Source organism: Mesocricetus auratus, unplaced genomic scaffold (assembly GCF_017639785.1).
Source record: "Mesocricetus auratus isolate SY011 unplaced genomic scaffold, BCM_Maur_2.0 Super-Scaffold_15014, whole genome shotgun sequence".
Taxonomy (NCBI): Eukaryota; Metazoa; Chordata; class Mammalia; order Rodentia; family Cricetidae; genus Mesocricetus; species Mesocricetus auratus.
In genome coordinates, this window is record NW_024429186.1 from 67,522,789 (window position 1) to 67,546,958 (window position 24,170).

The 24,170-nt window shown below is 38.7% G+C and overlaps 2 long non-coding RNA genes across 3 annotated transcripts; both read right to left on the reverse strand.

The window, feature by feature from the left end:
- Positions 1-593: 593 nt before the first annotated feature.
- On the reverse strand, positions 594-4,917 carry LOC121139391. Of its 2 annotated transcripts, none has more exons than XR_005876351.1 (2): positions 2,566-4,917; positions 594-686 (listed from the first exon to the last, which is right to left on the reverse strand). It is a non-coding gene; the product is annotated as an uncharacterized LOC121139391 (long non-coding RNA). The 2 variants fall into 2 exon arrangements; XR_005876352.1 differs by having other exon boundaries at positions 594-974.
- A 782-nt stretch (positions 4,918-5,699) lies between these two features.
- LOC121139392 lies at positions 5,700-17,831 on the reverse strand. The gene is made up of 3 exons (XR_005876353.1): positions 17,694-17,831; positions 12,336-12,458; positions 5,700-5,737 (listed from the first exon to the last, which is right to left on the reverse strand). It is a non-coding gene; the product is annotated as an uncharacterized LOC121139392 (long non-coding RNA).
- Between the last annotated feature and the right edge of the window lie 6,339 nt (positions 17,832-24,170).

Here is a 24,170-nt window from a genome sequence, read left to right on the forward strand (position 1 = left end):
TAAATTTATCAACTCTATTGTAGGAACCTTTAAACAAAACAACAAAAAAACCTTCATTTCAGCAGAGTGTTTAATGATTTATCACTGACAATAGAAGTCACTCAGAAAAAGTACCAGAAGATAATGAAATTGAATCTTGCTGTTTACTATGTTTAACCTGATATTAATAGCTGATGTAAGCTGGGCATTGGTGGCGCACGCCTTTAATCCCAGCACTCGGGAGACAGAGGCAGGCGGATCTCTGTGAGTTCGAGGCCAGCCTGGTCTACAAAGTGAGTTCCAGGACAGCCTCCAAAGCTACAGAGAAACCCTGTCTCGAAAAAAAAAAACCCAAAATAGCTGATGTATGCTTAGATCACCTATTATGTAACATTTTTCATCAGATGTTGATGGGTGTGGTGATAACAAAACTGGTGTTTTGGTATTCTGGTCGTATGTGTAGAAAAATGCAATTTCTTAAGTTTAAGGTTTTCTTTCCTATAGCATTTCTTTTAAGAAAATAATAATAACCCTTGCTTTCCAAACCTCTTGCATCAAGAAACATTTTCTATTTGGTTTAGTAATAACCAAAAAAATTTTTTTGAAAAACGTACATTAAGAAATACTCCTCTTGATTCAGACTCAAGACTGCAGCAAACCGTAGCACCTGTGGGACATCTGGATGTTCCAAGGAATAGAGTATGAACCTACAGAATGAAACATTATCTCTGAAACAACTTTAAAAGGCATGTTTTATGAGGGGATTCTTTTTTTAAAAGTTTTCGTGAAATTGGAAGTGAAAAATGACAGACTGGAACAGCAGAAAGTAGCAGAACTAGAGACGCAGCAGGGCAGCAGGTATGTGAGCATGGCCATGGCAGATCATTGTATCATACACTTGCTTTGTAGGGCCAGTTCTTGAGCCAAATGGTGGGTCCGTGCACTACTGTCTCTCCTTACAACATTCCTAGCTGCTAGGCCAGTCCTGCCACACCCTGCTTGGGAAAGGAGAGCACATGGTCAGGGCTGATACTCTGTCCTCAGCAAAATGACCCTGCACTGGATGCTGGTGGGTCAACCAAACCAGGGCAGGATGGTATGCATCACAGTAGAGCATGCTCAGGTTCTGTTCAGGATGTGCTGCCTAGCTGTATGTTCACACTGACTCTGGGCAACAGCAAGACATCCAGGTTGACTTTGAGTGATATTCCAATATTTGTGGTGCTTCAGAAATGTTGAGCCAGATCAATGACTTATTGTAATAAGTATTTTCATGTGAAGCTGTTTGAGAAAATTAGCATACTGTGTGGCACACAGCAGACTGTAATGTCACTTTAATAAATGAATATGTGATGAAGAGATAGGAAAGCAGCATAGAGACTTAGCAGTGGCAGGCATGGAGCTGCTGCTGCCAATTCTGCTTGCCTTGCTTGTGGGAGAAGGCATTGTTTGCTGTGTTGCCTGTGTGCTGCAAATATTATTGCATTTGCAAGGAAACTTGCACTGAGGACAGGGTAGTGTGTAACATTCTGGAGCTCAACAGGGTCCTGCCTCAGAACATACTGCCCAACTACATGATCGCCCTTACTCTGAGCAGCAATAAGCTGCCTGAGATGAAGAATGGTTCATTTTCTGGATTAAACCTCCTTGAAAGATTTCCTTGGTCTGTTCTGCAACCTCAGGTCTGAGCTGATGCCAGAGACCATGTTGATGTCTGTGATCTGGTCTCTTGCTGGAAGCCATGTTGAGGTTCCTGTTGAGATCCCTGCTGCTGTCAGAGGCTGTCGTGTGGACCATATTGATAACCATGTTGATGGCCATGGTCTATGCTGCTGCCTTAGGCCATGTAGATATTGGTGATCTGTGCTTCCCTAGCAATCATGTTGGTGTCTGAGATACTTGCTGTTGCTGGGCACTAGGTTGATGTCACTAATCTAGTTGTTACCTACTGCCATGGGCAAGGATTCTTCTTCTGCAGAGATATTGATGATTGCAGACTCATAACTGAGAACATTGAAGGTGTGTGTGACATTGCCTTCCCTCTAAAACAAACAGTTCAGACAGAAAGGTATTGAAGAGAGTCCTTAAAAATTGTTATAAACATGCTGAAGTGTAGCTTTTCATAGTTGATGATTTTGGCTAGGGGTGGGGTGGGGTGGAGTAGGGAAGGATTCAGTTTTCTTTAAGGGACTAACCACTGTTAGCTTGGCCATGCTAGAATGAGTATATGGCCAACACAGATTGGAGTTGGTGGGTTTTGTTTATTTATTTGTTTCATTTTGGGTTTTAGTTTTAGGGAAGCAGAATGCAAGGGTGGGAAGGTGGACCAGGGAGGAATAGGAAGTGAATGTGATCAGGATCAGAAGGCATTGTATGAAATTCTCAAATGACTAATAATGATACTGACTTGGGGAAAATAAACAGTACTTTCCCTCGTTCCAGGGAGAGTGTGTCTGTCTCTCTCTGTTGCTCTCTTTCTATCTATCTTGGTCTGTGTGTGTGTGTGTGTGTGTGTGTGTGTGTGTGTGTGTGTGTGTGTGTGTGTGTGCAAGCTCCTGATACTCCGAACCCCACCACTGACCTTACCTGTGATATGGACATTTGCAGATGTAGTAGGAAAGGATCTAAGGCATGCTCTTTCTGGTACAGAAGGAATTCCAAGCTCAATTATAAGTGTCCTCATGAAAAATAACAGGGAGGGAAGAAAAGAGGGTACCTAAAGTCAGAGTAGTGTTTATACATAAATAAAGCAAGACATACATTACAACTTTTCACAAACACAGTCCGAATTCAAAACACTGAGCTATATGTTTAGCTTACTATGTATCAAGCTTTGATAAATAAAAAAATTATTATCAAATGTATGAGTCTTTTCAAGAGTCTCTTTTACTCCTCCAAGATTTGCTTAGAGCCTATGTCCTTGCAACTTCACTCTAGATCACTACAGCAAGTTGATGTGCTTGGGGACCTGTGATCTGAAACACTTCTGTCTGTCTATGTCTTTCTTTGTCTCTGTCTCTCTCTCTGTCACACACCCACACCCCCAAACAAACACACACACATGTCCACTCACACATAAGTCTAGAAATGTAGAACTATAGCACCTGATTATTTTACAAGCATTGATTTTTTTTGTCTGTATATATATCTTTGTGAGGGTATAAGATCCACGGGAACTACATTTACAGGCAGTTGTGCGCTGCCATGTGGATGCTGGGAATTGAACCTGTGTCCTCTGGAAGAGCAGTCAGTACTCTTTATCACTGAGCCTTCTCTCCATCCTCTCTGAATTCTTGAAGTAAATATGGCAACATGGAGTTGAGCTAGTTTCATAGTCAGTCCTGGTCTTAGCAAGGACATCTTCTCTTTTAAAGTACAGTTATTAATTAAAAGTCATTAATAACTGGCCATCTTCTTTCGAAGGGCACATGCATTATATACTATATAGAAATGATTGATTGTTTACTTAATATACACCCATGCTTCAAAGGCTGGTAGAAAATGTTTACAACCCATTTATGGGAGTTGGTATGAATGGATTTCCAACGTAGCAACTAGAAGATTGTTATTTTGTTTTCAATTTTACTTCCCTGTGTGTATGTGTGGTTTTGTACCTCTTCCTGTTCTCTCCCTTTTTGTGTCTATCCTAAGATATTAGCATCAGAAACACCACAGAGTCGTGAACAGTCCTCAATCTAACCTATTGCTGTTTCTAAGGTTCCTTTGTCCTCTTCTTCCTCCTTTGTCTTCTGCTTACCTATTTTCAATAGACCACACAGTTCTGATACAAATCATTTTTCTTAAGGATAAAATCAATTCTAATCCTATTTTTATGCAAGACAGAAAAAAGGAAAACATTTTGTCATGAAAACTTACCACATGCAGAGTGAACAACAACAAAAAGAATTCAAGTAAGATAATGCTGCAATCCTTTTTTTTTCATCCCTTGCAGCATTTTTCTCTGACAATATTTTTTGTTCCTAAATTCAGCGTCCTATAGCAAGCATTGCCAGCAATACAGAACACTTTCAATTAATAGTTCCCTACTTCTCTGGTCGCTAAGCAACTGACCTATGGTGAGGAATGCATAATAACACCTAGACATCTTGTAGTGGTAGGAAGTATAGACTTCACTGGTTTTATTTGCTGCTCTCTATTTGTCCTACAACAAACAGTTAAGTAAATGGTAGTGTTTGATATTAGTTTTTTAGTAAATTGAAAGGATAGAATTATCTCTAGAAAAAGGAGGCACAGATGACACCAAATGCCTTTTTTTTACAACTCTTTTGTGTGATTCTGTTTCTATAAAGGCCATCCAGTTAATATTTCATTAAATACATATATCAAGACAGCACTGAAGTTTGTGTTTATAATATGCAGAACTGTGAGTGAACTAAAACACGAATCTCCCAAAGTGGGGGAATAAAATGATATAATGAAAATTAAAAATGAAAATCATTAGGCCAGAAATCTATGTGGTCATTTCCTGAAGTATCTTTGTACAGGTTAGAGTGGAAAAGTACCAGGTGAATCAGCAGTAAAAAGGTTTATCACCTGACCCAGGTACCTTCTCCTCCATCCATCTATCACACTGCAGTGCTTAATTCTTTTGGATTCTGTTTGTGTTCACCAGAGCTGAAGACTGCATCTCTTATCATGGAAGTGCTTAAAAGATCATCACTCCATGTGCTTTCTATGTCCTTTCTCTATTTTTGCACATTTACATTTCTAAGCTTCATCAGAGTAATAGATTAACATTCTTTATATAGTCTAGATTTGACACATTTGAAACTAAAATATATGATTGTTTGTACTGAATATCTGTATATTTTATAAGCAAATGTAATCCAAGTACTACTGGTAGAATATAACTAAAATATACATTGAAAAATTGCTGTAAATTTGCTGAAATACTACATATACCCTCAAGTATATGTGAGTTCATGTTATGTAATGAAAATCCTTGAGAATTTGAATAAGCATTTCAGTACATTTTAAACTTTGATATTTGAGAAATTAAATTGTTTTTAAACTGTACATTGAATGTTTCTTTGTAAAAAAAAAAAACCTCTAAATAGACACCGTAACTTATTTACTTGTATTCAAATGATTCTAATAAGTAGAGCACAACAGTTTTTGTACAAGGCTGCTTTAATTGATGATAAATAACTAGCACATTCCTGCATGTGCATATGTATGTGGGCACACACACACACACACACACACAGTGGGGCATTCACTGATTCTACCTTTCACTAGGGTCTACGTGGTATCAGAGATAAACACATGAACAACTTGGACTTCCTGTAACATCCATACTAACAAAGCAACCCTCTATTTGTCTTCAGAAAACAGAAAAAAAGAGAAAACAAACAAAAATCTTGAAAGCAGTAAGTAAAAGAATTCAGCCTAAAGAAGAAAAACCATTTGACTAATGTAGATTTCTCATCAGAAAGCAAGGAGGTTATCAGAAAGAGACAAATTTCTAAAGTAGCTGAAGATAAGAACTATCAATTCAGAGCTGTGTATATGACAAATATTTAAGGAGTGAAAAAATCAAAGGCTTTCTAATATAAAGGGAGGGAAAGTTCCACAAGCTCCTCCTTGTTCAGGTCAGCTGTTTCTGTGGGTTTCACCTGCCCAGTCTTGACTCCTTTGCTCATCTCTCCATCCTCTCTGCAACTGGTTTCCAGGAGTTGAGTTCAGTGTTTAGCTGTGGGTATCTGCTTCTGCTTCCATCAGCCACCGGATGAAGGCTCTAGGATGGCATATAAGGTAGTTATCAATCTCATTATTGGGGAAGGGCATTTAAGGTAGCTTCTCCACTATTGCTTAGAGGCCAGGTAGCCTCCTTGTAGATCTCTAGAAATCTCACTGGTGCTGGATCTCTCCTCAAACCTATAATGGCTCCCTCTATTATGGTATCTCTCATCCTGTTCCACTCTGTTCTTCCCATGACTCACTGACTCAGCTCACCCTGAAAGTGGCTGTCAGTGAGGAGGCCTTGGCAATCTATGGGACCTTGGGTTCAGTATTTATCCCTGGCATGAATGGACTTTGGGAACCCATTCCACATGGAGGGATGCTCTATTAGCCTGATATGACAGACTGGAGATCGCCCATAAAAGGCTTCACCCTCCCTGGAGAGTGTAGTGGGGATTGGGTGGGGGTTGGTGAAGGGCAGGGAAGGAGGAGAGGGAGAGGGAGCTGGAATTGACATGTGAAGCAAGCTTGTTTCTAATTTAAATAAAACTAAATAAATAAATTTTAAAAAGGGGGTGAAGGCTTTTAGTCCTATCCTAAAGAAAAACTTTTAGGGCTTCATTCTGGTGCTGTGATAAAATATTCCCACAAAAATAAACATAGAAAAGAAGTAAGTTTACTTGGATCATACTTCCAGGTCAAAGTTCATCACCAACAGAAATCAGTGCAGAAACTCAACCAGAATGTGAATCAAAAACCATGAAGAACTCTGCTTGGGGCTTGTTTACAGGTTTCTGTTTAACTGTCTTTCTGTTGGGTGCAGGAACACCTGTCTCTGGAAGGTGACACACACAGAATACTAGACTTTCCTGATTTAATTAGTGATCAAGACAGTTCCACACAGACTTGCTACAGGGTATTCTGGTCCATGCAACTCATCCATTTCTGCTTTCAGTTGACTCATCTAAGCTGTGTCAAATTGACAATGTCTGCTAACCTGGACAATAGCTATTCTTGACATTAGTAAGACATGGGGATCAAACATCTTTAGTCATTAGAAAGAAGAAAATAACAGCAGAAAGAAAAAAGAAACATGGGCAAATATACTGAATGTTATGGTTGATTTGTGAAGGTGCCCCTTATAGTACTTAGTGCATACAGAAAAGTTTAACGATAATGGTATAAGCTATAAAAATTAACACTTGAAAAAAGTTACTTTGTACTTTTCACAAATACGTATTCAATTACAGTTTCCTGGGTTGGATTTGTACTGAAAATGTAACCACTCGACAAAAGAAAGAGAAGGGAAGATGAATTTGTATGTATTATATTTTGTTTTGTTTTCTCCCTGATAATCTGGCTATTATCATTATTCTACCTCCTCTTCTTCAATGTTGCCTGAGTCATATGTACCAGAGTGCTTTGTAGATGGTACTGGGCTCAACAATTCTGCATTTTGATTGGTTTTTGGTTTTTAGTGATATACTGACTGATTTTTATCTGTTGCAAAGAGAAGATTCTTTGATGGAAGGAGAGAACTATACTTACATGTGGGAATAAGGAAAAATATTTATAGGTTGTTGTTAGGAATTACGCTGGATTAGTAAATTAGTGTTTGGACTATATTTAAATATATTTAGAAGAAATAGAGTGAATTTACAAGTTTTACATTAAAGGAAGACTGACAAGATTCTGTCTCAAAAGAAAAATACATGGAGATTCTCCATTAGGTAAACAATTGTAAGAACCTACAAGGTGATTTAACATTTTCAATCCATCAAGATCAGTGAAAAAAGAAATAACTATTATGTTCTCTTACTTATTTTATAAGGCCTTAGTCACCCACAAGTAATAAGTTCTATATTTGCACAAACAATTTACCTAAGAGAGTCTTCAATTTGAATTAGGCAATTCCAACAAAGTATCCAAATATTATCTCTATCCTACAAATTTTATACTAAATTAAGCCACATATATGTAACACGGAAGCAGAAGCAACAGCAACCAAATGGAGAAAATGATGGGAGAAGAAAAGTAAGGGTACAAAATGAAGGGAGTGGGAACCAGGGATGAATATGATCAACAACATAGTGTGACTAAACAAAGCTGGCTAGACAAAACCAACATAGCATGGAATAGGCCAATAAAAATCTCTAGAAGCCCATTACTGTAAGTCTCTCATAGTTGCCAACTTAGCTATAAAAGTAGAGTTGAAAAAATAAAGATGGGGGAACATAATATCCAATTTAAAATACTTCCTCAGCGACATAGTTTAAGATAGGCAAATTTTAAGTGCAATCTAAAATTTAATTCCTCTTTTATTATTGTTATTATACTGTTTAAATTGAGGGGTTGCTTTACCTAGATGGGGATTGTAGATAGGTCAGTACAATCCCTTCCAATGTTGCCAGTCCTGGGCCTTTCTGTGTCAGTGTTCTAGAGGCTGAACTGGCATATCATGAGTGTTACAGCACCACACCCAAGAGGTGACGCTCTGTTCTTTCACCCTATAAAAACCTTTAGATATTATTCTGGGCTCTTAATGGATGTTTATTGCTCTGGGCTTTAACCCCTTGTAGCCCTAGCTCTTTTTAGTTCTTACAGTCCCTAAACTTCAAGTAGCTATAAGTGGCAAGAACAGATAGCAACAAGTGATAGCAAGCAGCACCTGACAGTGTAGCACCTTTCATGCTAGGATCTCTGCCTAACATGAAAAGTGTCATGATACTTGGGCATAGGTGGTCTGAATCCCATAGTCTTTAGGCCTTATGAACTCCTTGGAAATCACCTGTGGCATTTTACAATTCTCTCTCTCAATCTCTTTTTTCTTCCTCATCTTTTTCTTTCCTTTCATACTGGTGAAGAAAAGCTTTGAATTATGGGTGAGGAATAATGCTGTGCCTGCTGTGCAGCCTGTGTCTGAGAATGTGTGGAGGGTGTTGGGATTGATGACACAGAGACCAGTCGGTGGCAAAAAGAAACACTCAAGAAGGCTTTTCAGAAGGCTCCTCAAGAAGGCTCTCTTTCATTCTTACCCTGACTGGTTATTATATGCCCTGACACCAGAGGCTGCAGTGGGTGGATCAGGAAGAGGTGGTTAGTCTTTGGAAAAGGTCAAGATCAGGGTGTTCCAGTGGGTGAGCCTGCCACTGTATTGTTTTTAGTAAACATTGTCTTACAGCTGCTTGCTCCCAGGCTGATGGGGAAGTGCGCATCCGGTCAAGGTCTGTTCTTTCCACAGAACAACACACAGCAAAATACAAAGAGGAAGACCCTCTTCAAAGCAGACGAGTTCCTCTGGAAGCCAGTTGAAGCTTGGTGTCTCCTCAAAGGATGGGAATTTTGAGGCCTTGAGGGGGTCTTCCTCACCCAGTTTAGGGCTCATTAGCTTGATTAAGCAGCGAGGCTGATAAAATCCCCAAGTCTGAGATAAACACATCCTGGTCTGGCTGTGACTATGTCAGATCAATTCAAATGGGCAGAGTGGTGCTAGTAGTTGGGAAAAAAACAACCACACACCATTGCTTTGAGCTGCAAAGATACTTTGCTCATGTCAGGAGGATGAGGATGACATTATCTGTCTTGGGGTTTTACTATCTGCATTATCTAATCATGGCCTGTCTGTTTTCCTCTCAATGAATCTGTCTAACTCCTAGTCTATCATTGCCTCCTAGAAGAGAAGCTCCCCAAAGCTGACAACTTTAATGCATCTAATGATGCAAGGGGATAATGTGAAAAGGACAGCACTTAGAGTGACTCAAAGGAGGGTCACTGTGAAAGGCCATGATGAAACTTAACAGATGCTAAAGATCCAGGTCATTTGATGGCTCAGTTCATCCTTGCAGCAGGCTTGGTGAAGGAGGCATACTCTATAACAAACAAAAAATGCAATTGTTTGCATTAGTACAATCCCTATTGAGAGTGTAGTAGGAGAAGTTTTATCCTTATTAGAGAAAGAGAACAGGCAAAGCCATCCAGAGAGCTCTTCACAGGCATTGATGTAATCAATAACAAGACTGGGGATTTCTTTGCCGTGTTGTATATTAGAACATGTACAACATGAAGAAAATAATAGGTTTGGCTCAAGATGCTATCTACTGTCCAGTGTTAAGTTCAGAAGTAGGCTATTCAGTCTCCTCTGTTATAAATCCGTGCGGGACATTAAGAGACAACTTCATATACAAAAAATTGCTAGATGTCATGATTAGTATAAGTCTTGATAAGTAAGGTGAAATATAATTGTGCATCTTTCCGGATAGTACCTTTGGAAGGATAAGGTCAGACATGGTCTTTTCTATATCTAGATTGTTAAGGATTTTTGAGGGGGTTTTGACCATTCAAAGTATTATCATGCAGTCAGCTGTTTGTTACATCAGACTCCTACATAAGAAGAGAATGCCTAGGAACTTTGTAAAAATAACAGTTAAGTATTTGGCTCAGTAGATCTTCCTTTCTAAGAATAAGTATCCATGACCATGTACCAGATATAATTTGCAATGACAATGTTCACTATGGGACAAATCCGAGTGAAAACGTGGTTAGTATTCTATTTTTTGATCACAACAAGATGTCAGCATCTAGCTGGCACTATAACAGAGAAATACAACCTTATCCATGCATTTTTTTAAAAAATTGCCTTGGATATTCCAAATAATTTCCCAAAAACTGTGAGCTTGAAAACAGCATTGGATAAACTCTGTTCTGTTAATCATGGAACATAGACTCATAGGATGCAAGAGGGCAAATTGCAATTGCGAGAAGCATTCTTTCAGTGATTATTTTGTAGTTGATTAAAAAATCTTTTGTTTTTATGGTTTAGCTTTGACATTTAAGATGATAGGACTGCTTTTCTCATTTGTGGTAGATATTACAATGTTGAGTTGAGCCAGTGTTTTGTCCTGTATCTGTGCAGCACTTTATTATTTTTATTTAATCATGAAGAGAATAATTAATGAGAATAGTTGTCCAAATAATGTCTTTGATGGCTAAGAACATTTTCTGAGATGTGCAGTTTCTTGGACTACTAAACAACATGGCCATCATTTCAATACTAGTTATTGTTAGGATTCAGGCATTGTGCTGGCATGCACCTGTCACTTGGCAAGATGCACTCAGGCAGTACCCTGGCCAATCTAGGATCCTATGGTTGCTGTGTCATTATATAGTCTGCACACAGATACAATGGTTTCACCAAGAGGCAAACTCCACCCACCCACCTCTCCTCTTTCTCTCTTTCAGCCATCTCTCTGAGGAGGGCAACAGATCTCTATCTCCCCATCTAATCTCTCTCTCTCTCTTTCTCTCTCTCTCTCTGCTTCTCTCTCTCCCTCTTTTCTCCCTCCCTTCCTCCACTCCCTTTCCTTCCCAATAAAACTTCCTTCCCATGGTTAAGTTCTGCCTGATGGCGAGGTTGTCTGCCACCATAGATCAACTGCAGTCCCACTTCAAGCCATATTCCTACCAGTTATACTTTCCTGTTGAATGTCAAAGACAATGAAGGTATCCAAAATGAGCCACTTTCTTTTGCATTCAAAGCCATTTGAGGATCTGGTGGTCTCAGGTCTCTTGGGTTTTCGAAGAACCCTTGGATCTGCTAGGTTTTCCTTTACTAGTCATTCTATTTGAGGTTAACTGCCTCCCTGGAAAAATGTTTCCCTTGAAAATGTGGAAGAAATTTTGCCTCTGTGTTGATCTGTTTTTATGTAGACTGTAAACTGGTTAAAAGACACCCAGTGACATCTTGGTGGCCTCCTGAAACAAGAGACCAGGTGACCCCACACAGTTACAATACATTTTGAGAGCTGCTTCCTAGTCTCCTGGGATGTAATTGACCTTAAGGCGCAAGGGCATACATTCTCCTTTTTAATAGCCCTGGTCCCATATGTGTAAGCCTCCAAGTGTGGTTACTTGACCAGAAAAACAGCACTACCTGTCTGGACAACTCACTGTAGGTTATAAGCAGGTCAGATGCTTTGGGTATAGCCAGTTATGGTACTTTTTGGAAAGGCTTCCTCATTTTCAGTGTAACCTGTGTTTCATGCAGTTTCTGGTCTTGCTGCTCTCTGGAGCACTTCACTGGCCTTCTCACCGATATTGGTTCTGTTGCCACTGCATACCAGGGCAAGTAATTGCTGCCACCTCACTGTTATTGCTGTCATTCCCATGTTACTGCCATCATTCTGCTTTTATGTTCTTGTTTCTATGCGAATAGCCCAGCCTACTCAACTGTCTTGGTTTTTATTCAGTTGCTATGAAGAGATGCCATGACCACTGCAACTCTTGTAAAGGAGAATATTTAGTTGGGGCTGTTTCAGAGACTTCCATTAACGTTATGGAACTTCCATAACGTGGTAGTTTGCAGGGAGACAATGATGCTGAAGAAGAAGCTGAGAGTTCTACATACTGATCAGCAGGCAGAAGGAAAAGAATGCATACTGGGCCTAGCTTTCTCATCTGAGATCTCAAAGACCAGCCCCAGTGACATACTTCCTCCAACAACACTACACCTACTCCAACAATGTCATACCTCCTAATAGTGCTACTCCCTATGTGTCAATGGTAGTCATTTCCTTTCAAACCACCACATAACTAATGATAAAGATTAAATATATGCAAACAATCATCTATAAATATGATGGCCAATGATTTTTTACCTTAGTACTTGAAGGTTGTGGGAAAGGTATTACCACTAGAAGAAGAGGCTTTATATGAAGAACTCAGGAAATTATCCAAGTGTCTTTGTATAACCAGTGTCTTCAGGCGAATGGAAGATGTGTCTGTAGGAATCATGGTATAATGCTTTATGTAAATGACGAAAAACAATTGAACCAGTATATTATCTTATATCAAATGTACTTGCCTTACTCATAGGTCTTATGTGCTCATTCTTTGACTGGGGCGGAAATGACCAGATCTGATACAAAAGCAAAGACTCTACAATTAGCAAGTCAACTGAATTAACTGGGGTCCTCCAGCCATCAGACACATCAGATGGAGAGGAGGAACCCTGAGCAGCAATGGGACAGGGCATATATTGAGGTAGAGCAAGGGGAGTATCTGGGGGTCCACTAGTTACATAGCAACAGTCTCAGATTGGTGCACCTCCAGGCTTAGGCAACCTGTCCTGAGTTGATTGGTGAGCTACAACTGTGGAAAGGTTGCTATGCCTAGAGGCCATCCCAGGGTATTTGATACACTCTGCATTCCAGTATTATCAGTAAAGCACATCCAGAGCCCGCCAGCTAACTTCTGTTTCTTGGCATATGGAGGGTACCTGACTGCCTAGTGATTAGGGCAAGGTCAAGTAAGATGGGGGGGCCTGAACATGTTGCTTAGTCAAAGGCCTGTATCTTGCTGGGTCTTTTCTGCAGACTGTAATGGCTATTAAAGCAGAGAGCTGGGTGAGAGTCTCAGCCTTTCAGTGATGTCAAATATGTTGAGCACAGGCTATTATTGGAAACAATACAGCAAGCAACTGTTGTTGTCATGCAGAATACTCAAATTGTCAGAAGATTATACAAAGCAGCTGGCACCAGCAGGATAGCAGTCTTATTTGTTGTTTGAATTACTGCCCTTTGCTCAAGACAGCCAGGGACCTGGAGAAGCTTCAACTGCTTTGAATTAAGGAGCCCAATATCCTTGACATGCCCCTATATTTGAAGGAAAATTCAACATTGAAAGAAATACTTATGAGAAAGGCTCATTATTAACATTTGCAGCCATTTAGTTGTATTCAATAGTCTTCAGACAAGCCCCAATTGATGTTCTAATGGCCCAGAGTTTGTAGAGTTTCTTAGTTTCTCTCAAATGCATTTTAAGAACATAATTAAGAACCATTATGCCTTGCCCACTCGTGCAGCCTGTATCCGAGAATGTGCAGAGGGTGTCAGGATTGATGACACAGAGACCAGTCGGTGAGTGCAAAGAAAACTTTAAGGTTCAAGAAAGGCTTCCCAAGAAAGGGTTCCCTCAAGAAAAGCTTCCCCCCTTTCTTACCTCTGACTGGTTATATGCCCTGACACCAAAGGTGGCAGCAGGGCGTCAGGAAGAGGCAGTTAGTCATTGGAAAAGGTCGAGGTCAGGGCATTCCCGTGGGCTAGCCCTTATCACGAACCTATTGCTCCAGGCACCATATTGTTTTTAGTAAACATGTTTTTAGTAAAGATTGTCTTATAGCTGCCTGCTCACAGACTGATGGGGAGTGGGCCTCCAGCCAAGGTCTGTTGTTCCCATACCATTATTTTAAAATCAGGTCCTGAAAATGGCAGTGTTGATAACAATGTCTTAAACAGCAGGTCTCTGTCCAGGTAAACCAAAAGGTGGTTATTTGTAATCAGAAGTCTAAATTCAGCGTTCCTTAGTAATCTTGTAAGACCGGTTTCTGTCTACCAGAAAAATTACAACTTCCCTTACCCATCCTAATACTCAACTACTCAAGGCAAGGACTTCAGTTTCCCAATTAATCGTAACAACCTGCATCAGTGTAAGTTCCTTTCTGGGTCCTCTTGTGTCTCTTTTGTGCCTAGATTCATCTCATCTTCTTCTATCTCTCTGTCTACCTATTGGCCACTCAGCTCTTTATTAAACCAATCAGAAAGCACCTTGGCAAACACATCTTCATAGTGTGAAAAAAGAATAATCCACAGTACAAATCCTCTGTCATGCATCAGGCTGTTACCCTTGCCCCTGACAAGGAGAAAGAGATCAGCAGGGACACCCAGAAAAAGCCACTCTGCACATGAAAACCCTTAAAAATCCTTAAGATTTAAACTATTTCTAAAAGGTTGGTTACTGATGTTCATTTCATGTTACTTAAAGTTTTAATAAGAAGAAACATAGGTGTAAGTTTAAAATGGCTAAACATAATCAACTGTTTAGCTTTTTCAATTACCCTCCCCCATTTTTATTTTGCTTACTAAAATATTCTCTCATTCAACGTCATGGACATATTTAAATACTTAACACATATTCCTTAAAACAAAACACATATTCTTGTTGTGATAGATGATTTCTCAGAATGATTAGAAACTCTTGCTACTCTGGATAAGACTGTAGAAGTAGTCTGTTCCTACCTCATTAATGATATTTTGCCTAGATTTGAATGCTCTAGATCCATAAGATTGGATCATAACTCAGTATTCATCTCCAGAGCTACTTAATCACAAGGGTCTTAGGAGTACAATGGCAACTTCACATTCCACACTGCCTCCAAGTCTTGGGAAAGATAGAAAGAGATAAGTGACTTACTATGACTCACTTATTAAAACTGTCTTTGGAACTTCTCTTTCCTTGAAATGAACAACTATCCATTAGTCCTGATTCATTTTTGATACAAGATTGATCCCACTTTACCACCAGTTTATATTAATATTTCAAATTTGGGAATATACACTGTTACTTCTGGAATTTATCCTATACATCTAGGGAGACCTCTGGTACAGCTCCTCACGTACTCATAAGAAAAGACCCTCATAGAAAGTACGTGACTCGGGACCACTCTGCTACCTGCCAAATTCCAGAAACAGACCTGTGGCTTATCTAGGGCATAGGCTTAATAGAACATGGATTGTGAAAGATAAAGTTAGAGTCTGCAGTTAGGTTACCAGGGCACACAGGATGACCTACCCATCCCACTGACCTTCTGCTCCGCCAGGTTCATCACAGCTACAACACATCCCCCATTCCTTCCCCTCCTCCATTCCTCTATATAAATCCCTTTGGGATGAATAAAGTTTTCACCTTGATCAGACTCTTGTCTTGGTGTCCGTCCTTGTATCCCCTGGCCCCCATCTTTTTCCTAGGTGTCCACCAGACCCACGATGAGTGTCCTGCGGGTCAGGACAGGAAGACTAGGTCCCAGACAGTTTCTGTCTCAGGAAACATTGATCTAGCTAAAGGCATCATCCAGGAACCAACCTTTGACCTAGAGCAACTCCAAAACCAGCTTACCTCATATTCCTTGGTGGTAACACATGTGATAGGGCCCTTAGCTTACTGACTACTGAAAAGAAGGATCTTACCTCTTTTCCAGCGACCAGTCTGGCCAAGTAAAAGAAATTAGATACGTATATGAACTATCTCAGAGTTGGCTCCAATGTGGAGTTCTAGTAATAGTTCTTTGTGGGACCCTGGCTTCTAGCCCACCCCAGCCCACTCTTCTAAATCCTTCTCAAAATAATGATTGTTCCCTATCTCTTCTAGGAGAGAATTAGTGAAATAACCTGGCAATCAGTAAACTAGTTGCTTCTCATGGAATTTCTCCCGTTTCCTTCTATTGCCTGCCAGTACTGAACCCTTGCTTTGGACCAGTATTCCAGATGCCTAAGGACGAATATTCCCTCTTATCGTCAATGAAAGACTGGAATGTGAGGTCTAATGAAGACGCCCAAAATGCCAGTGCTGATAACAGTGTCCTAAACAGAAGGAACCTGAGCATGTAAACAGAAGGGTTGTTATTAGGTGAAGAGAAGCATGGATTAAACATTTCTCAGGAATCTTGTAAGGCTGATTTCCATTTACATGGAGAAGGTCTACCTCCTTTATCTGCCACAAAGGTCATTGACCTAGGACAAAGGCATTTATTTTTTGACCAATCTGAATAGCTGTACCAAGTTGAAGGCCCCCACTCCTTTGCTGAATATCATGTAAATCAGTTGCTGACTTGCAGAACTGCTGAATTCTATTCTTGAAGGCAGAGGAGTAGTTTATATTCCCAATAAGTATTACTTCTGCCCATGGAGTGGTCCAATCTGCTGGTTTCAGCGCACCATACCCAGTGAAGCTATAATGTGTTAAAAACAATCGAAAGTGTATCTGTTTAATTTATCTCTGTAACAGAGAAATATTTATATTCCTATATTATTGCATGAACATCTAGGAACTATACGTCTAATAGACACTGAAAGGTTCAGGCATTATGCTGGCCTGCCCCTGTTACCTGGCAGAATGCACTCAGGCAGTACTCTGGTAAGCCCTGGGTTCCATGAGTACTAGTCTACAAGCAGCACCATGCTGACATCCGCCCCCTGACAATGGGCAGGACACCCATAGTGACATGGTCATGTTGTGGCTATGTCATTCATTATAGGACTGCTTAAGGACTCAGTACAAATGTGTAAGATTCACATTTCTTTTTTCAGATTTTTTTTAAAAAATTCCTTTTTTATTTAAATTAGAAACAAGCTTCTTTTACTTGTCAATCCCAGTTTCCTCTCTATTCCTTCCTCCCCTGCCCCCCTCAAACCCAGTATCCCAGCCCCTATCTGTTCCACAGGGAGGGTAAGGACTTCTATTGGGGGATCTTCAATGTCTGTCATATCATTTGGAGCAGGGCCTAGACCCTTCCCCATGTGTCTAGGCTCAGAGAGTATCCCTATATGTGGAATGGGCTCTCACAACCCATTTGTGAGATAAATACTGATCCACTACTAGAGACCCCATAGATTAACCAGACTTCCAAACTGATATTCTCATTTAGGGAGGGAAGAGGAGGACAGGAGAGAACAGGAAGATCGAGTCAGGGGAAGAATAGAGGAGAGCAAGAAAAGAAATACCATGATAGAGGAGTCATTATAGGTTTAAAGAGAAATCTGACACTAGGGAAATGTCCAGAAATCTACAAGCTTGACCCCCAACTAAGAATGTAAGCAATAGGAGAGAGGCAGAGAGGCTACCTTAAATGCCCTTCTCCAATGATGAGATTGATGACTACCTTATATGCCATACTAGAGCCTTCATCCAGTAGGTGATGGAAGTAGAAGTAAACACTCACAGCTAAACACTGAACTGAACTATGGAATCCAGTTACAGAGAGGGAGAAGTGATAAGCAAAGGGGTTGCGGCCAGAGTGGAGAAACCCACAAAAAGCTCCTTTTAAGTGAATACCTCCACGTGGTCCCACCCCATTTTCACTCTCTCCTCCATTCTCTCTCTTACCCTCTCTCTAATGCTGCAACGATAAACGGCACACTTACTGAAGGTAAAAATAAGTATTTATTGTAGAAATTACTCACAAGAGACCAAACAAGTAACCCAGATGAGCCGAGTAGTTTTCCACCGCTGAACTGGAAGCCGGAAAGCCAGAAAAAGAGAGAGAGAGACTTCCGTTGTTTTATACATTCCTCCGTAACATCCCTAGCCATGCCCCAAAGTGGGTCTGGCTAGTGATGTAGTTCACCGCCTACGACCGTATATGTTTTTAGTCATGCCTAAAGTGGGTGTGGTTAGCGGTGTGATAAACCGCTCTTTTATTACCTCATCTGTATGTGGCTCTAATAAGTCACATGGCTAATCGCGGAGTTCTGTTTTCCTCCTTTCTCTCTCTCTCTCTCTCTCTCTCTCTCTCTCTCTCTCTCTCTCTCTCTCTCTCTCTCTCTCTGTTTCTCTCCCTCTGGCTCATTTGCCTGCTCTCCCCCTCCCACCCTGTAATAAACTCTATGGTTAATGTAATCTCCTGATCCATGTTCCATCTCTCTGCAGAAGTCTTAAACAAACAAACAAAAGACACTATTTTACTTTAGAGAATGTTCAATAGATAATATTTTAAATAATTTCAATACATTTTCTACCCCATCAAAAGTTAAAAAATAGAAAATTTTCTTTTTTTTCTTCTGAAAATTTTCTTTTTTAGTATCTGTAGTTTATTCAAAATGGCAAAGAAATATGTTTTCATGTATATTTTAGTTTCTAGAGAGACATTGTTAATAAAATATTTATGTATCTGTGTGTTCAAATATAGAATATTTGAAATGCTATCTTTAATATTACTTCTGAAAAACAAAGTTTCCAGATGGTGTGTACATGACTATTCAGTATAGATTATGCATATTTATGATAGATTATCATACTATGAATCTTTTTATGTTTACAAAAATGAAATGAAAATATTTCTTTTGAGATGCAGGCAATTTTTGTGAGTTCAAAGGAAGCCTGATCTACCAAGCAACTTCCAGGACAGCCAGGGTTCCACAGAGAAATCATTTCTCAAAAAAAAAAAAAAAAAACAAAACCAGAAAATGTATCTTTTATATAATGCTTGATCAGGTTTCTGTAAAGAGATTTCAAACACTGCCTGACTTGAAATATGATAACATTTGCATGTCCTCACCCAGACAAGGGTTATGAATCTTGATTTCTCAAGGGTGTCAAATAACTGAAATTAAGTCATTTCAAGTATGTCACTAGAGCAAAGAAGCCATAATGTCAGAACATAGAGAAGATAACTTCATGGTCAAATGTTAGGGACTGGGTCATGTGTATGTTTTGTAAATGAGAATTTTCTAATTGTGCCTTATACAGTTTTATGCCCATAGTTCTCAAAACCTTTAAAAAGTAAATACATATCTTTATTTTATGTGTATGGATATTTTGTCTGTGTGTATGTCTGTGCCCTGTGTGTTCCCAGTGCCTGCAGAAAGGAATGCAGGTCATTTTTATCCCCTGGAATTAGAGACAGTTTTGAGCTTTAATAGAGGTACTGATCCATTTATCCAGCCTCCAAACTGTGAAATTTAATATTTTTTCAGACATTGGGAATATTACTGTTGTTGAAAGCAAGGTCTCAATTTATAGCCTTGACAGCACTACAATTTCCTATATAGAGCATGATGACTTGAATTCAGTGAGGTCTACCTGCCTCTGCTTTCCAAGTTGTGGAATTAATGGCATGTACTGCCATATTGGAATTTGTTGTCAAAACATAAACGCTTATATGTATTTCCATAATTTTTATTGCTATTAACTCATAATTAAAATTATAACTTATACTGATATAAATATGTAATAACTAATGTCACTTCAGAATATTACTAATTCTTAAATAATATCTACTATGGGCTTAATGCTGATTTTTTTACATCATATACATTCTGTTTTAAATTTTTCATTGTGTTCATTAAAGTACTTTGTTACCTAAAGATATATTCATGAAAGTATATGTTATACATTTATTTTATTGTCTTCCTCTATACTTCTTATTTTCCTTTTCTGCCCTCTAATCATATATGCTTATATACAATCATATATACATTCATGGTTGTACATATTTATATAAAAATCTGGGAACCACAAACATATGAAAATACAAAAGAAATTTCATATGACACTGGCTATATTCACTTAATTTTGTGCTAATTTTCTTGAAAATAATATATACAATATTTAATTTTAGATATTATGGGGCACGACTTCTAAGGTTGTGTAAAAAGTAGCTAACCTATGCATCGCTGTGCCCAAAGTCTGCACCTCCAAATCCATGAAGAGACCAGATCTGATGCAGAAGCAAAGACTCTTTTTAATTATGAGTTAACTTGGGTCCTCCATCTGTCTGTCCAATACATTAGATAGAGTAGGAGGGACCCTGAACAGCAGTCAGGCAGGGCATATATTAAGGGTAGAGCAAGGGTGCAGTGTCTGGAATTCTGCTAGTTGCATAATAACACTATCTAGCACATCTCAGGATGGGGGAACCTGTCCTGAGTTGATTGATAAGCTGTAGCTGCAGAAAGGATGCTGTGCCTAGAGCATCCAAGATCCAGTTGCTATCTACTGCATTCATCTGTAATCAGTAAAGCACATCCAAAGACTGCCAGCTAACTCCTGATTGGTTCCTTACCATATGGAGGGCATCTGGCAATTTCTTCCCAGGAATATGGCAAGGTTTGACAAGTTCTAGGGTGGGGAGGAGGGGAGGACTCAACACATCCTGCTGAATCAGGGACCTATATTATGCTAAGTCTTTTCTGCATCCTGTCATGACTTCCACATCAGGGGCTGGGTGAGGGTCTGAGCCCTTCATGTATGTAATTTACAAATTATGTGTCTAACTTTACCATTATTATTAAATTTGAGTTTATTCCTTGAATAAATTAATCTAAACCGTGAAAATAGACAATAGATGGATAGATGATACATAGATGATACATAGATAGATAAATGATAGATGGATGGATGGATGGACAGACAGACAGATAGATAGATGATTGATTGATTGGTTGATAACTTACTTTTTAGAAGATACTTTCTATCTTTCACTTTCATAATAACTCACTTTTGCTAGAGAACATTATTTTCATCTGGGGAATATGTTGATTCAAAAAATGTTAGACAGCTGAGAAAATTATAAAATTAAACTTACATAAAAATTATGTCAGAGAATTAAACACGGGGAGAAAACAGAAGGCAGAAAAATGGGAGATGTATTGTCAAAAGATGTATAAACTTCAGTTAGTAAAGGTCCAAAAAAAACCAACTCTTAAAAAATAAAATTACAAAATCTGACTGAATTTAGAAAAGACTTATCAATTTATTTAAAATGACTACTTAATTTTGATGAAAATCGAATGAAGTAAAACAAATTATAAACTTAAACAAACAAAGGAACAATTAAAATGGGCAACATAAATTATGGAGAATTATAAGCACATTAAAAGAAAAAACACGATTAAAAGTTGTAAACAAACAGAAAGCCTAAAGGCATCAAACAATAACTGAAAAATCCAACATGTACCACAGTAAATATAAGAGTAATAGAACAAGGAGAAGCACTGTGTAGACACAGAATATGATATAAGAGCTGCACTCCTTCAAGGAAGGGGAAACAGATTCCAGAAATCATTGAAAGAAATAACGTTAACTGACTAAGAGTTTGAGATTTAGTGATAGGAAAGACTGCGAGACAACATCTGAGTCACATTAACAATAACACTTTTGAAATCAATTAGGAAAATTTGAAATGGGGAGCTCATGCTTCACCACAGAACCTGGCACGGCATTTGGGGCCAATTTGTCACTCTTGGTTATTAGGTCCACAGTGAGCAGCAAAAGTCGTAGTTCTTCTGACAATGTCCTAAGCAGAAGGACTCTTGGTACACATTGGACTGTTACTGGGTTAACAGAAACCTAAATTCAACATTTCTCAGGCATCTCATTAGGAGTGCTTATGTTTTGTTGTCGTTGTTATTCTGCACTTTCTTTTATTTTTATTTCCTTCTATTGATTAATTTTCCCTTATAATATATCCAGATTATAGTTTGTCTCTCTTCCCTCTATTCATCCTAGTCCCTCCTCATCTCCCCTCCTATCTGCTTATACCCAATTTGTGTGTACCATTAGGAAACAAACCGGATTCTGAAAGGCAATAATAAAAATAAAACATAAGATAACACAAAAACAAACACACCAGTATAGTACAAAACATACAGTCAGAAAAGAGAAACCAAGAAAAGGCCCAAAAACTGATTAGTGTTCAGAGAACCACTTTTTTCCTATTCAAAAATCCCATAAAAACACAAAACTGGAAGACATAATAAAACCTGTGTGTGTTACATATTATATATGTGTGTGTGTGTGTGTGTGTAAAAGAAAAACTAGAAAAAAAAACCTGACATGGCATTATTATGAGACAATAAACCTCCAAAGATGTCATTGAAGTTTTTTTTTCTAACAACTCTCTAGTGTTGGGCATCAGGCCATCTCTTCAGAGCAGTTTGTTTCTCCAGTAAGACTCAGTTACAGAAAATAAATTTTTATTTACAAGTGGTTATCAATTAGAATGAGCTTTTAGGTTTTGCCAATGTAATTATGAATATCTGGTGAAGGTAGAATGGATTATAAAAGCAAGTAAAATATAGACAATAGATGGACTAGGTCCTGTCTGTTCAGAGAAAGGTATGGGGAAATTTACTCCTTGAGTGGACTGCTAAACCAAACTTCTGGTATCATATCATAGCATATTTATTATTATCCATTTTGATGCTACTTTTCCTGATTCCATAAAATTACAATGGGTTTTAGGGAAAGTGAATAACAGCTATAAAAACATGTGCAATAAAGTTTCAGAGGAAAACACAAAAGTAAAAGGGCCGTAAGAAGTGGTAACAATACTGTTAACGCTTGTCACAGGGCAATTCTGCACTGAGTACAGAAGAAATCACAGAACATAAGCAGTTTAAAGTTTCTGGCTCATGAAAATCTAGTGCTGAAGATGAAAGGAGGAGAATGAGGTTCTTGTGTAACCTTCAGTGTCTGATCTGCCTTAGAATTTCAAGAAGAGAGGGCAGAAAATGTTGGGGAAACATGATACGGAAAACTGTAAGCACATGAAGGAGCTTTCTGTTCAGCCACTGAAGAACTCAACAAAACACAAGTGTATTCCTGCCAAGAATAAGGCAATGGGGAGAATTGGAAGCATTGAATGCAAATCCTTTAACAGCTGCTAACCAGTGGCATTTTGTGGTAAGATTTACTACCACAAAGCTTCATCAAGGAAATACACGACAAGAGCCAGTTCCAAGCTTGTCCACTCTAATACTGGATTTAGAATGGCAGACATGTTAGTGAATAGCAGCGTTGCATTATTTGCATTTGCTTTTCTTCCCTAAATAATCTTCTCACCATATTAAAAAAATGTAGTGCATGCCATGTATCCATACTTGGGTTGGCTGTTTACCAGTGACATATTCCCAAGTTTGGAACTGCAGCCACCTTCCTTTGTGGGCAGTTGCAGTTTATGAGATGGTTTAAGCAACACCCTTCCTGAAAGATTCTAAAATATCTTTAGAGAATTTGGCAGTAGTCTGTTTCAACTGGACTTCAAATATCAGATCCACTTTTTTTATGTATTGTATCTGTGACTTGCTCCTGTAGTTTCAATGTATTTTCACTACCTTACATATTTTGTACAACTTAAATACTGAGGAAAATGAATAAAAAATCAGAAGTAAAGGAGGTAGATATAAAGTTACTTATTCATTATGGCCTACTTTGGTATTCTTAGAAACTTCCTTCATTCTCTTTAGTTCTTTCTCTTTCATTTACATGTGATGTTTATTCTTCATTTGTAGTTTGTTTGGATTGAGAAATGTCTGGAAGATCATAAAAGCAAAATTTTGAGTGTGACTGTGACAGCATTTCCATAAAAATAGCTTATAGCATATTTGATCTAAAAAAAATTGTTACAGCCACTGAAACAAAATTTGAAAAATGAATTTGGAGGTGAAAGACTTGTGGCAAGCGAGCCAAGGTTACAAAAAGTAGATGAGAGGGAGAACATTCTTGTGGGCTCTATCTTCTTCTGGCATCATTCTGTAACTTTCACCCCCTATTCTATGGGTTCTATGATGTGTGCTGCTCTGTTGCTCCCTTCCAAGTATGGATTGAATCCATGAGTAAAATAAACGTTTCCCCCTTAATTTGTTTCTGGCAGTCATTCTCTCATAACAACATGAAAGTAACAAGCATAATATGTCTACCTCCTCCTTGGTCGAGACTTTTCATGCGTCTTCTTATATAAAGAAGGCATATATTGTTTAATTTCCTATCTTATCAGACAAACATGAATGTCAACTTCTCTAAATTTTTAACAATATTCCAATCTCTAAGGTTTATTTTCTACTTTAGACACCCCAAGTTTTCAATGTTTGAATTCTTTTGATGTGCGAGGACTGTAATTAATCCTTCCTTGGCAGAAGTCTGGCCAGACGAGTCTTTCT